Source organism: Scyliorhinus torazame, chromosome 10 (assembly GCF_047496885.1).
Source record: "Scyliorhinus torazame isolate Kashiwa2021f chromosome 10, sScyTor2.1, whole genome shotgun sequence".
NCBI lineage: Eukaryota > Metazoa > Chordata > Chondrichthyes > Carcharhiniformes > Scyliorhinidae > Scyliorhinus > Scyliorhinus torazame.
Genome location: NC_092716.1, coordinates 24,791,872 through 24,798,746, shown reverse-complemented (window position 1 = coordinate 24,798,746; position 6,875 = coordinate 24,791,872).

The following is a 6,875-nucleotide window of genomic DNA, read 5'->3' as shown; positions in this document are numbered from 1 at the left end:
AGAATAAACACAGATTATATTTTGCCTAATTATATTTTAAACATCTTACACGTATTCATATTTTTCAGAGAGGCTTTGTTCATAGATCATAGAATTTACAGTGCAGAAGGAGGCCATTCGGCCCATTGAGTCTGCACCGGCTCTTGGAAAGAGCACCCTACCCAAGGTCAACACCTCCACCCTATCCCTATAACCCAGTAACCCCACCAAACACTAAGGGCAATTGTGGACACTAAGGGCAATTTATCATGGCCAATCCACCTAACCTGCACATCTTTGGACTGTGGGAGGAAACCGGAGCACCCGGAGGAAACCCACGCACACACGGGGAGGATGTGCAGACTCCGCACAGACAGTGACCCAAGCCGGAATCGAACCTGAGACCCTGGAGCTGTGAAGCAATTGTGCTATCCACAATGCTACCGTGCTTTATATTAATTGCAGGACAAAGTGATTGGAGCTGTTTGCCTCTGTTCCAAAAGTGGGACATTGAACTTCAAAATCACAGCTATAATTCTAAAACAATGATCTATTGATAGTCATCCTCAAAGTATTAACCAGTAAGTAGGATGTATCATTGGTGGGATTTATGTTTCACTTTGGAAACATTCACATGAGCATCAGAAGGTAATAAGACCTATTCTTTGAGGGTTCTTTTACATTTTGTTAGTTTCATCCTGAGCCCTCATGGCGCAAGTATAGTGCACAATAGAACTGGAGTCAGTGACCAATCTGATTCCACATAGAAGTGATGTGAGATGCTCTGGCAGAGGTAGTCTCAAATCCCCGGGCACTTAATAAACCTGCCTGCAGTTATAACTAATAAAGCACTGAGCATTCCAATCTGACCAAACAGTCATCAAATTCTGGTTAAGGTGAATCTATGTTCACTTAACACATGGACTTTGTTGCTTTAAAAGGAAAACACTCTATTTAAGAAGAAAAATAAATGCACTGTGTACTGTCAAGTATAGCAGTCCTGTTCTTATAGAATATAACACCATTTGACTTACCAGGGCAAGTCTACAGGAGGTACACTAATGTTTCTTTGAAGGCTCATTTCATTTTCTGGGATAGGATCTATAAAGAATAAAATGGAAATCTCAAAACATACTTCATTATCATTCTAACAGTGAAACAATCCAAGTTGGGTACAATGTATGTGGATGAGCGTATGTCAGCATGTATGTATTGTAGTGTATGGTGGGCATCAGTGCATTGGGTTTGCAACAGGTTTGAGGGCTGGTGCAGGGGACTGTTGGTGGCATGATAGTTACAGATTGTCTTATTAGTCATTTTCAGGTAGATTTTCCAGTATCTTCCAGTAGGATATATGTTCAAGGCAGCACATTCATAATCTGATTCAGTTGCAGCTTTCCATCTTACTAAACCTTTAGGCTGTTTATGCTGCTCCCAGAATTAAAACGTGTTTACATTTCTGTAAAGTTGACATTCCAGAATGTAGTTGCATGGATGCGTACACTTAAGCAAGTCAGTAAAATGCAAAACATGCAAAACATTTGAAAATTCAGTATACAACACTCAAAAGCTTTCCAAATTATATTGTTTACAGGATATATAGCCTGGCACGGCTTAATGCAATAGAAATTGTATGATTTAAATTTATACCTTGTGACAGTTCAGTATATGTGCATGATTTATGTCTGTTGTTTATGTTCTAAGTTTTCGTGCAGTGAACAAAAATAATGTGCAAACGTCAAATCCTTACCACAGGCAATCTTATTCATTTATCCTACATATGTATATAAATATAAACACAGCCCTTTCCCTCCTTACGTACCCACAGGAGCATCATTAGGATGGCAACATTACAGTTTTTGGAAACACCGATGAATGAAACCTGAATGAAAAGAAAATAAAACATTGCAAAAGTTAAGTTAAATAATTTTGTTCTACATCTGTGTTGATTTGTTATGAGGAAAGGTGATTGCATTTCAATCAATTATAAACTCGTGCAGCTTTAGGAAATATGGTGAAGTGTTGATGGGAAATGAGATAATGGAAGTTCAGTGATCTGCCGAGAAAATTGTATCGGAGAGAGTAGCTTAGTACTGGGTGGTATTTTAAATGGAACATCAGTCTTTTTGCTACTCTTGTCAAAGTGGCTAACAAATGGCCAATCTCCTTCTGAAGCTAAACAGAATATTAGCAAGATAGAAACTGAATAAGCATTGTGATTAGAAAGCCCAAACTAACTAATCTTATTTAGTCTGCAAGAGTACATAAACAATAAACTATTATTTGTTCCTTTTAAATTGTCCATTCTTCTGGATAAAGTTAGACCAAAGTATTGCAGCTTTAAATGTTTTTCAGATGGTATGGCCCACTGATACACTCAGGGTTTATATTTGGTTCAATGCATCATTTTGTCGAAAACACGCAATTATTCCATAGCTTCCCAACTGAACTCATGTTTGATATGAAAAGCACTTGGAATAATGCCCCCCCCCCCCCCCCTTCACCCAATGTTAAATGTGGACCATGAAAATCGCAAAATCCAGCAGGAATGGCAAAAGAAGTAAATTATAACTGTTGAAAATAATACTTTATGTAGGTTTCAGAAGTAATTGATAATGTATCTTTCCAATAGGGAAACTGATAAAACAAAGATTTGAATTATTGCACACTAAGAATGGCCACCTTCCCAATTTCTACTTATGAATTTGTAACATTGGAACTAAGTAATGTGAATGAATAATTAACATAGGATTAATATAAGACACATCTTGATTTCACTCTGTATTTGTAACTCTTTTACATGAGTATCAATCAAATCGCATGTGTCTCAGTGCAAATAATATTTACTAAATTAATTGAGCATGGAAGGGTTTCAGAGGTGATCATCCTACAACAGAGGTCAACAACATAATTCAGAAGTCAAAAACTCAAAAACGCATAGTGAACAGTGCTGCTCTGTCTTATCAGTGATACAATCCCGTGTGAATTAAAATACACTCTTCTGTTTATTTGATGGGTGTAATTTGTTCTTATTTTGCATTGCGTTCCCAGGGTGTATTAAGTGCAGACCGTGATGCATAAGCATTTTTTTTTGCCTGATTGTATTTCTCATTCCATGACCAAATACTTCCACTCAGCATTAAAAAAAATCTGCTAATGTTTCTAAATGCTCTGAAAATTTAACTGACGACATGAACACTTTTTAAACCTGTTTGACACGTCACTGGACTTCCATCCCGTAGGATAACAAGCCCAAGTGAAGTAAGATGGCTCTCCGAAAAGGAACCTCTCACTGCCTAGTTTATATACACTCTGGAGATACACTGAGACTTGACTGCAGAATTATTTTGCCACTTGCGATTCACTCTAAAGAAGGGATTTCTTATGTTTGTCACAATGTGACAATTTAATTGCACCAATTGCTTTCTAATTCTTGAACTGTTCTAATAACTATTATTTTGGAATCAGGGGATGGAAATGGTGGAAAAGATCATTTCCCTTGCATGCAGAGTAAATGGAGTTACACAGGCAATGGCAAAAAATATTTAGATCACAATGATAACTGCACTATTTATTTGGGAAAATGAGAGGGACATTTAAAATTGGAAGACATCTTCACGTCAGTTTGCAAAGCAATAACCTGGATAAACAAACAATTACATACTGGATTCAGATTGTTTTGATTATGGTGTGTTTTATATATATATGTCATTGAATGAGAAAAAAAGATTGAAATATAGACATATTAAAAATTACTGTCAGGCGCACGGTGGTGCAGTGGTCCCAGGTTCGATCCCGGCTCTGGGTCACGTGTGGAGTTTGCACATTCTCCCCGTGTTTGCGTGGGTTTCGCCCCCACAACCCAAAGATGAGCAAGGTAGGTGGACTGGCCACGCTAAATTGTCCCTTAATTGGAAAAAATTAATTGGGTACTAAATTTTTTTTTAAATTAAAAATTATGGGGCAGAATTATTCTGGTTACTTACTGTAATAGAGAATAGAAATTAGGAGCATAAGTAGGCCATTCGGCTATAATTGGTGCTGTGAATGCATTAAACATGTGTGTATGATATGGATATGCATAATTTATATGCCACCTTTAATTTGCTGAGGACATCTTAAACTACTTACAGCCAATGAAACTTGATGCACAATCTTAGGAAGGCAAACATTGTAGACAATAGGATGAATGTATCTGAATGAATCAGAGGGCTAGCAGCTCATCAGCCTTTGCAGTGTTATCGGGAGTGGTGGCCACAGCTGAGAATTCTTCCAGTTGAGAGGATGCAGCGATGGACACCTCCCAATTGCAACAAGGTAAATAGAGTCTGGGGTTTCTGGAGCCAGTCAGGTAGGCCCGGACGATGGAGCGTGATGTGGTCAGTGAGGGTGGGTAGATGGCAATTGAGGTTCAATACGGAGATGTGTGAGGTGATGCATTCTGTCAGGAAGAACATTGTCAGACAACACAAAATAAGGGTTATAATTCTTAAGGGGATGCAGGAGCAGAGGAAACAGAGTGTATACGTGCATAGATTATTGAAGGTGCCAGGACAGGTGGAAAGAACTGTTCATAAAGTAAATAATATCCTGGGTTTTACTAGTAGGGGCATAGAGTACAAAAGCAGGGAGGTTATGCTGAATTTATACAAGACACTAGCTAGACCTCAGCTGGAGTATTGTGTACAACTCTGGGTGTCACAGCATAGGAAGGATTTGAATGCATTGGAGAGAGTGCGGTTGGAGTTTACGGGCATGGTTCTGCGGATGAGAAACTTCAGTGATAAAGATAAATTGGAGAGGTTGGGACTGTTCTTCTTGGAGAGAAGTAGACTAAGAAGAGATTTGATAGGGATGTTTGAAATCATGAGGGGCCTTGACAGAGTAGATAGGGTGAAAATGTTTCCGCTTGTAAAAGGATTGAGAATAAGAGGGCACAGATTTAAAGTGATTTGCAAAAGAAGCAAATGTGATGCGAGAAAAAATGTTTTCACCCAGCGAGGGGCTAATTGGATCAAGGAATATGAGGGGAAGGTGGGATCAGGGTATTGAACTTAATGATCAGCCATGATCATAATGAATGGCGGAGCAGGGCCGAATAGTCTCCTCCTGCTACTATCTTCTATGTTTCTATGAGTGGTTTTGGTCTGGAATGCACTGCCTGGAAGTGTGGTGGAGGCAGGTTCAATCGAGGCATTGAAGAGGGAATTAGATGATTGTTTGAATAGAAACAATATGAAGGGGCAAGGGGAAAAAGGCAGGAAAATGGCTTTAAGTCAGAATGTTCATTTCAAGAGTTGAATGGCCTCCTTCTGCGTCGTAACAATTCTGTGATTATGGTTTTGTGTGTCTGATTAATAGAATAGCGTCCCCCCAGTCCATCAGGAGGCCAATAGGATACAGCAGACAGTCTCCCACATGGCAAAGTGTCCATCTGCCACTGGCAAAATGCCAAAAGTGGCAGGAAGAAGCCCTTATTTGGCCAGTTCCGTGGCATATTTGGCCTTTGAGTGAGAGGGCCATCCTCCACCTTCCCTGCCACTGGTAAAATGTCATGGTGATGGGAAGGTGATGGGCACTTCACTCATGCCATTTTATGTCACTCCACTCATGCTACCTTTCAGTCCAACCCTAGACAACTGGTAAAATTCGGCTCAACATGTGCACAGCAGAATCCCATCTGCAGCATTGAGATAATGACCAGTTAATCTGTTTGGTTTGGCAGTGTTGATTGAAAAATGTTGGCTAAGGGCACCTCGGTAACTCTGTCCTTCTGTGAATAGTATTGAGGGATATTTATTCCTGTGACAAAGCAATTTATTGTCCACTTAGCAGACGTGAAGGATTTCATATGCAAGAAGATAATAACATCTATCTATAAAAAGTCTAGAGGTACAAAACAAAATAGTTGTATATCTTCTGCAGTTCTGGTTTAGAATTGTTTTCTGAAGATCTCACAAACCTTTAATTATGAGAATCAGGAATGCTGTGTACGTGATTGGAAGAGTCATGTTTTACACAAGATTTACAAAGTTAATAACATGCAAGTTGAATGCTGATGAATGCATAACCAATTTTCTATCATATAGTTTTTAGATCTAGATATTAATAAACTGACAATTTGCAAACTTTCGTGCATTAATGAACACATAACTACACAGTCAAAAAGCATTTTGTTTAGAACATGATTTCCATTCATTAGAAATAGTTAAAAATGTAAAAACTTTGTACTGTTGCCCATTTAATTAGTGCAGTTGGGCAGTGTAATAAAACATAATTGCAACTTTCCTTTTTCTGTTAAAAAAATACTTAAATGTGGTAACATGCTGCTGTTTTATTAATCCAAATAAAACAGGTTTATCAATAAAAATGAGCATTTTAATAAAGCTGTCTAGTCCTCCACTAATGAGTAACCTTTTGTAAATTGTTGAAAGTAACTTCTAAAGAAACTTAAAAATAATGAACCATTTCATAGTTTCATTGGTGTATGCGAGTTAGTTTCTCAGAAAATTAAAGGGCGCGATTTAATGGCCTTGACGAACCTGACTTGGTTTCCGGACGAGGCCGGTGAACCTCGAGAGAGAGAGAGAGGCCTCTTGTGAGAACGCGACACACAAAAAGTTTTGCCTGATTCAATGGAGTCTCCCGGACCCGATCCCTGGCCTCACTGGGCATGATCCAGATCAGCATAATTAAGGGAACCATGAGGCTCATTTAAATATGTGTTCTCAGGATTCACCCGGCACCCGGGACCTAACGGCCGTGTATGGGATATCTCGCCAGGACATGGTTTAGTGCTGGTTTCCACAAACATGGACCAGGCGTAATGGCACCTTTGGGGGAGGTGTCCAAAGTCATTAGACCTCCAAGAGGTCAGAGACATGGCATGGTGGCAC